This window comes from Rhinopithecus bieti, unplaced genomic scaffold (assembly GCF_001698545.2).
Source record: "Rhinopithecus bieti isolate Rb0 unplaced genomic scaffold, ASM169854v2 scaffold_13709, whole genome shotgun sequence".
NCBI classification, from domain to species: Eukaryota; Metazoa; Chordata; class Mammalia; order Primates; family Cercopithecidae; genus Rhinopithecus; species Rhinopithecus bieti.
In genome coordinates this window covers 659,339-668,103 of record NW_016807882.1, presented here as the reverse complement: position 1 = coordinate 668,103, position 8,765 = coordinate 659,339, and positions in this window count along the sequence as shown.

Sequence of the window (8,765 nt, the reverse complement as noted above, 5' to 3'; positions counted from 1 at the left end):
AAAAAAAAAAAAAAAAAAAAAAAAAAAAAAAAAAAAAAAAAAAAAAAAAAAATTAAAATTTGGGCCAGGCGTGGTGGCTCACACCTGTAATCCCAGTGCTTTGAGAGGCTGAGGTGGGTAGTCAGGAGTTTGAGACCAGCCTGGCCAATACGGTGAAACCCTGTTTCTACTAAAAGTACAAAAGTTAGCTGGGCATGGTGGTGCACACCTGTAGCCCCAGCTACTTGAGAGGCTGAGGCAGAAGAATCACTTGAACCCAGGAGGCAGAGGTTGCAGCGAGTCGAGATTGCGCCACTGCACTACAGCCTGGGCGACTGAGCGAGACTGTCTCAAAAAATAAATAAATAAAATAAAATAAAATAAATTAGCCAGGTGAGGTGGTGTGTGCCTGTAGTCCCAGCTACTTGGGAGGCTGAGGCAGAAGAATCACTTGAACCCAGGAGGCAGAGGTTGCAGTGAGTCGAGATTGCGCCACTACACTCCAGCCTGGGCGACTGAGTGAGACTGTCTCAAAATAAATAAATAAATAAAAATAAAAATAAATTAGCCAGGTGAAGTGGTGTGTGCCTGTAGTTCCAGCTACTTGGGAGGCTGAGGCAGGAGAATCACTTGAACCCGGGAGGCAGAGGTTGTAGTGAGCCGAGATCGAGCCACTGCACTCCAGCCTGGGCACACAGCAAGACTGTCTCAAAAAAAAAAAAAAAAAAAAAAAGGAAAAACCACAGGCAGATCACCTGAGGTTGGGAGTTTGAGACCAGCCTGGCCAACATGGTGAAACTCCATCTCCACTAAAAATACAAAACCTAGCCCGGCATGGTGGCACGTGCCTGTAATCCCAGCTACTTGGGAGGCTGAGGCAGGAGAGTCACTTGAACCTGGGGGGTGGAGGTTGCAGTGAACTGAGATTGTAGCACTTCACTCCAGCCTGGGCTACAGAGTAAGACTCCATCTCAAAAATAAATAAATAAATAAATAAAATCCAACCATATGAGGCTGGGCACGGTGGCTCACGCCTGTAATCCCAGCACTTTGGGAGGCCAAGACAGGCAGATCATCTGAGGTCAGGAGTTCAAGACCAGCCTGGCCAACATGGCGAAACCAAGTCTCCACTAAAAAATGCAAAAATTAGCCGGGCGTGGTGATGCACGCCTGTAATCCCAGCTACCCGGTAGGCTGAGACAGGGAGAATCGCTTGAACCTGAGAGGTGGAGGTTGCAGTGAGCTGAGATCGAGCAACTGCACTCCAGCCCGAGCAACAGAGCAAGACTCCATCTCAGGGGGAAAAAAAAAGAAAAAAAGAAAAAAATTCAACCATATGAAAGTCTTAAATATTTGAGTCAGTTTAAAAAAGAATAAAAACAGTGCAGACATTTCAAAAGAACAGCACATTTGAATTCCTTAATTGCAGGTTGAATGCCCAAAATAAAGCCACCTTTACATTTACAAGCTGTTTTCGGTTGTGAAAGTGTAAGATGCCATACTGATTGTAATCATTTATAATAGTTGGATTTCTCTGTGAATGATAGCAATAATACTGTGTGAAGTTTTAATTTGATAAATTAGGCTATTTGGGCCACTGAAGGATCACCTGGTTCAGTTAAATTCCTAGAATAAACCTAGTCACTGTTTCTGAGATAATTAAATGATATTTACATGAAAATTGAAAATACTGTATTGCCTAAATTATGGTTTCATCCTTTATCTGTGTAACTAGAGGTCATAGTCAAGTATATACACTCTTACTACCAGAAAAAGTAGAGACCCTTAATATGATCTAATGCCAAAAAATAATTAAATCGGTAGACACTATATAATAGATGTAGAAGTGGTAGTGAATATTCTTTATTAATTTATTATATTTTTATTATATGCTAGCAAATATAACTTGTAGCACTGTTGAACACATTTTATGAGGAGCCAGCATCACAAAAATTGCTACCAAAATTTACATACTTTCTGACTTTTAAAATTGCAATAACACATCCTACTCTGGCACTTTAAAATAATAGTTTTCTATTTCCTTTTATGACTTCTGCAAGATGCACCTAATTCTTGTTTGCTTTTTCTGATTTTATCTCTTCAATGTTTTTATTTAATGGTATTCTTCCTTGATAATTCATACTACTGTCCACATTTTATAACCTTCTTCTCCAAATTTTCACATGTATAGAGTTCCTCATATAACCACCTAGATTTTATATTTTTATGTCTTTTCTTTGTTATTGATACAATAGGGATAATAATTTTGATATATAAAGTGAATACATTTTGTTCTCAATAAAACTTGCTCCTATGATTCATTGGTTTAATGAGAAGGTAAATTCATGCAATCAAGAACAAAGGGTCATTTCTTTTTTTTCTAAGTTTTAAATTAAATGTTTTTGAGTGCCTAGAAAGAAACTAGTGTAGAAAACGTGGCTTATTAAGGGAGGAAATCATTTTTTTTTTAAATGTAAAACACTTCTCTTTTTGTATTAAGGGTTGGAATGGTGAGACTGGAATTTTACTATAAATCAAAGTGAAGTGCAGGAAGAAAACAGAATAGTGAATAAGAAAGGCCCCTTGCCACAGAACAGAATGATAACTTAGCTAATTGTTGGGTGGATAAAACCTTAGGGGTGAATAAATTGAGAAGGGTAAAATCAGATGTTAGTATATTTTTTATTCCCATTGCCAATGATCTCTAGAAGAAATTACAGAACAAAACTTTGAAAGTGATAGTTTTTGTTTCCCTGACCCTCATGGCACAGGAGAGCAGACATGGAAGGAAGAGGTGCCAAGGTGTTTGCCTCTGGGAAATATCTTCCTCCTCAGTGCCTTTGGATGGATGTGTGGCCTATGAGAGACTCAGACTTTATTCCTTGATGAAATGGGGGAAGGGTTGATACTATAAGCCCTATTATATTTCAAAGTGCTTTTATCTAAATGAAGGCAGACTTTCTAAAACCCCAGGTACATTCCTGTTTTATTAAAAGGTACATTCTACAGTTTAAAATAGCTAACCACAAAATATTCTAGACATAAGAAGCATAGACCTTTCCTTTGGAAGTAGGCCTTTGTGTTAGACAGTGCTTTAGGTTCTAAATTATCTGCAAAACTGCCAGTAAATCTTGTTACATATGAAGCAATAAATCCCAAATATGCAACTAATAATGTTTTATGAATTCTAACCAGAAAAATGTTTTGCCAGTCCCTGCTTTGTGATTTGTATTTCTTCTGCAAACTCATGCCTAGAGGCTGTCAGTGTGGATTTTGTGAGCTTCCTCTACAAACTTTTGGTATTTGTTGAGCGTTTTGGGTGGCAAATACCCGAGATGGTAATGAGCAAAGTGTCTTTATGGGAGATGGCTACGGAGGACCAGCTGTACCACTGACTCAGTCCACTCACTGCTTTTTCTCCCATGCCTTTGTCCTCATTTTCTCCTTGGGTGGCATCTTAGTAGAAGGGCAGTGTGTAATCATTCCTTTGTTCAACAAATAATTATTGTGCACTTACTATGCCTGAGACACTGTTGTAGGTGTGCTATAATACACTGATGAACAAAACAGACAAAAAAGAGAGGAAGAGCAAAGCCTGTAGTACCAGTCCATGACTGTCATGACAGGCCAGGCCCACACCATCATATCAGTACAGGCAGACACTTCCCATCAGATATAATGAGCAGTAGAAGGACAGAGACATGACCCGAGGTCCTGCTTTGCTTACCAGTTCATCCCTTGACCATTACAGATGCTTAACAAGTATGTTGAATATGTGAATGACTGTATGCTTCATGTTGAACCCATATGCTACCTTGGGAGAAAGATGAAAAATATGACTGCATTCCTATCATTAAAAACTGAGTTATTACTTAGGTGCTCTTAAATATTAAAGCAGGGGGAACTAGAATAACATTGATTGACAGCATTCAGTGTTTTCTGACAGCAGGAGAAATTGGAAATCAAGAAAAACTAAGACCAGAAAGAAGGATATATGTCTACTTCTTTTTCACTTTTCTAAGGACAATTCAGATACTTGGAATATTTACCCTTTTCTCTGGGCATTTGTCCTAGATTAGGTGGTGTAATAGAAATTTCTAAGTTGATGTTTCAGCTCCACCCTTTATGGCAGTGTGACTGATCATGTCACACAACAAGTGTATAATTTGATTTCCACATTTGTCCTGCAACGGAAATAATGCTAATAACACTACTCCCTTCAAAGGACTGTTGTATTGGTCAAATGAAACAAAAAATGAAATCTAAGAAAGAATAAGGACATGGAGAATTTATAACAGGAATATTTTGTTTTCTTGTGTAATTTTTCTACCAAAGGTCTCATCAGCTCAGGTGTAGTTACAGGAAATTAAACAACAAGGTTCTTCTCCATCTGAGATTTCACCATTTACAATTTTATCTACCCGTTTGTAAATGGATGAAAAGAAAAAAATTACAAAAAGTAGAAATTACAGTCAATGTTGGTATTAGTTGGGAAAGGCTAACAGTTACAAAAAGTAAACTCAAAATGAATATCTTTTCATATTCATAGAAGTTTCTTTCTGCACACATAACAGCCAGTCTTAAGAGAAAGTACAATTTCTGAGAGAGTGACATTCCTTCGTGAGATCTTTTGGGGACCTGTACCATAGAGACTCTGCCATCATTGACCCATCATTTGGGAGGGATCTCATTTCCAACCAGGCACAAGGGAAATGATCATGGAGAAATACAACTAGGAGATCATTAAGGACCAGTCTCAAAGTGTCATATGTTCCTTCTACTGATAGCTCATTGTCTAGAAACAGTCACATGACCACATGGGGAGGCTCATGCTGGCCACTGTATTTTGGTGAGCCACGCTGTTCCTATTATGCAATCTTTTGGAGTTCTAGCACTTTCCAAATGTCATTACAAGTTATTTATGTAACTTCTACAGTAATTTTCAGTTTACTTCTCTAAGTTGCACATTAGAATCTCAATACCTAGAGAGAAGGAAGAGTATATTTTTATTTTCTGTTAATTTTCTTTTCTACAGAGACTAGCAGAGTTTTGATCTGTCAAAGGAACTCAATCATGAGTAAGTAAACATAAGGAAAAAAAGAATGCCATTTGAACCCTACACAGACCCTTTACAGTAAACTTTAATGGCTGGGAAAGGAGAGTGAGGACAGGGAGTAGAATTTAATAGGGATGGGTCAGTATATACAGTAATTATCAGAATCAAAATATTTTCAAAATAAATGTGACCACTTGTTCTCAAATTCTGATAGGTATTGGAAAAGTGACTCCCTGATTGTGGGGGTGGGGGTTAGGGAATATGGCGCCTGCAAAGCAGATGGAGGGAAATGTTTAAGGTAGAGAAAGTGCTCTCTATCTTGATTGGGGTGGTACATCACATTAGTTAAAGCTCATCAAAATGTACATTTAACATCTGTGAATTTTCATACAAATCATGCCTCTATTGAAAAAATTGAAAAATAATTCACAACTTAAAAAATATAATGAATTAGCAAAATAGAGAAAATATGAAGACTTCTCACTGAATTCAAAATCTATTTGAATTTTAAAATTTTATTCTTTTATGTTTTATTTTTAGAGATGAGGTCTCACTAAGCTGCCCAGGCTGGTATCAAACTCCTGACATGAAGGGATCCTCCTGCTGTCAGCCTCCCAAGTAGTTGGGATTAGAGGCATGAACCATCATGCCCAGCCAAATCTATTTGTGTCTAATTCAGAAAGAAGTCACTTCAGGGAAAGTCTCCAACAGTATATTCTCTATGATGTTGCATTGGCAGCAACTCAATTCTGCAACCTAGTCTTCTTTCTCTTACAAAATTAGGATTCTTAGGGGAGAGGGTGTCTACTTAGAGCTAATTAGTGTGACTTCTGCATCATGAGTTGTGACAAGGGGAACAGTGCTGAAGAAACTATCATGAACATTGAAGACCAAACTTCAATTAAGGGGTTTTCCTATATTTAGGAAAACTTTATGATTTTGTTTTATTTTGACAGAAACGCAAATTGTGCTTGTCATAGAAGGAAAAAATCTGCATCCATTGTCAGGATAGCAAATATTATGGGAAAATAGGTATACAAAACAGCCCTACTTTGGGTTGAGATTGAGACAGAGAGGGAGAAATAAATGTGATGTATACAACAGAGAGAATTATTTTTGTTTGTCTTGTTTTGCTTGTTTGTTTTGTGGGTTTTTTTTTTTTTTTTTTTTTTTTTTTTTTTTTTTTTTTTTTGAGACAGAGTCTTGCTCTTTCACCCAGGCTGGAGTACAGCTCAATCTCCACTCACTGCACCTCCACCTCCGGGTTCAAGTGATTCTCCTGCCACAGCCTCCCAAGTAGCTGGGATTACAGGCATGCACAACCACGCCCAGCTAATTTATTGTACTTTTCTTCATAGAGACAGAGTTTTACCATGTTGGCCAGGCTGGTCTTGAACTCCTGGCCTCTAGTGATCCACCCATCTAGGCCTCCCAAAGTGCTGAGATTACAGGCGCGAGCCATTGCATCTGGCAACAGCAGAAATAATTCTTATATTATTTTCCAAAACTGCTGCTGGAGTATTTCATTGTCAGTTACAATGGAAGAGAAATCTGAGACTTATCCAGAACTATTATATGAAGTTTTTGAACAGCAACAAGATTGTTGCTCCAAAATTTTAAAAACGAAACAGCTACCAAAGCTATCAGAATGTGCAGCACCCCCTAGCCAGTAAGTGAAGACCTTATGCCATTTGTTAGGTTCCAAGCCTCCCTAGAGACTTTTAGGGAATGTATGTGGAATGAGGAGACTCAGAAATGTTTGCAGAAACCTTGTTCTCCATTTCAGTGAGTCATTAATGAAAGCCTATGACTCATAGCTAAATAAATGAGACAGAAGCAAAAGCAAAACAAAAGAAAAAGAGCATAATCTTCCCCTCCATATCTCTCAAACTTTATTACAATGCATCCAATCTTACAAAAGCAAAGACATGCTGTATATAAAATTTCTGTCCCAGATTAAGGACCATATAATGTGAATGATTTGGGAATACCTAGCCTTCTACAGTAGAAATCTGTCAACTCCATAATTTCTTTCAAAGAGAAGGCATGCCTTTTGCTCATTTAACATGAAAAGTCTCCATTGATATGTAATCCGCTGAATTTCAGTGAAAATAGTCTACTCAAAACTACTCACTAATTGCTCATAGTTTTGATGGTGGTTTAAACTGTGACTCAGAATAATTCATTTTATTCAACAATATGCAATTTTTCTGAAATAAATGTTTTATTCTGAGAGTCTTTCAATTTTGTTTTTTTCTGCTAACATGCCTTCAAAAAGTAATCACTCTTCAGAATATCATATCCTGAATATTACCCTCTTCTGGGAGAAAGAAGATGATTTAATCACATCTTGACTGCACTTTTCTCATTTGTTTCTCATTTAGACAAAAAGCTACTGTGAATAAATTGTTCTTTCAATTTTTAAAATATTTTTTCTATACAGTTTTCAACTATGCTTATTATTTAACTTTTTTTTACTAACATTTTATTAAAACAAAATTAATATCATGTTAAGCAATTGGGTGGTTTTGTCAGAGGTATTTAAACCAGAGCAACTCCTTCCTGAATAGAGGCTTGGCAAAATAAGGCTAAGACCTGCTGAGCTGCATTCCCAGGAGGTTAAGGCACTCTAAGTCACAGGATGAGATAGGAGGTCGGCATTAGATACAGGTCATAAAAATCTTGATGATAAAACAGGTTGCAATAAAGAAGCTGGTCAAAACCCACCAAAACCAAGATAACAGCAAGAGTGACTTCTGGTCGCCCTCACTGCTACATTCTCACCAGCGCTATGACAGTTTATAAATGCTGGGCCGGCACGGTTGCTCACACCTGTAATCCCAGCACTTTGGGAGGCCAAGGCAGGTGTATCACTCGAGGTCAGGAGTTCGAGACAAGGCTGGCTAACATGATGAAACCCTGTCTCTACTAAAAATACAAAACTTAGCCACATGTGGTAATTTTTGCACACCTGTAGTCTCAGCTACTTGGGAGGCTGAGGCGAGAGTATGACTTGAACCTGGGAGGTGGAGGTTGCAGTGGCTGGAGATCATACCACTGCACTCCAGTCTAGGTGACAGAGCAAGACTCTGTCTCAAAAACAAGAAAAAAAAACAAAAAAAAAAAAACGATGACGGACAAAAAAACAAGCCATGGCAACGGCAGGAAGTTACCCTAGTATGATCTTAAAAGGGGAGGCGAGAATAATCACCCTTTGTTTAGCACACAATTCAAGAAATATCATAAAAGTGGGGTCTATGGAGTAGCCATTCTTATTCTTTTACTTCTTAATGAACTTGTTTCACTTTGTTCTATGGACTCACCTCGAAGTCTTGCCTTACACGTAGTCCAAAACCCTCTCTTGAGGGGTTCTGGCTCTGCGACCCCTTTCTGGTAACCAATTTCAATTTAAAAAATAAAGCAACTAGGCGGGCGCGGTGCTCAAGCCTGTAATCCCAGCCACTTTGGGACGGCGAGACGGGCGGATCACCGATGTCAGTGAGATCGAGATCCATCCTGCTAATATGGTGAAACCCTGTCTCTACTTAAAAATACAAAAAAAAGCTAGCGGCGACGAGGCGGTGCCTGTAGTCCCAGCTACTCGGAGGCTGAGGGCAGCGAGAATGCCGTCAAAACCGGGGAGGGAGCTTACAGTAGCTGATGATCCGGCCACTCCACTTCCAGCCTGGGTGGGCAGGCAAGACTCCGTCTCAAAAAAAAAAAAATAAAT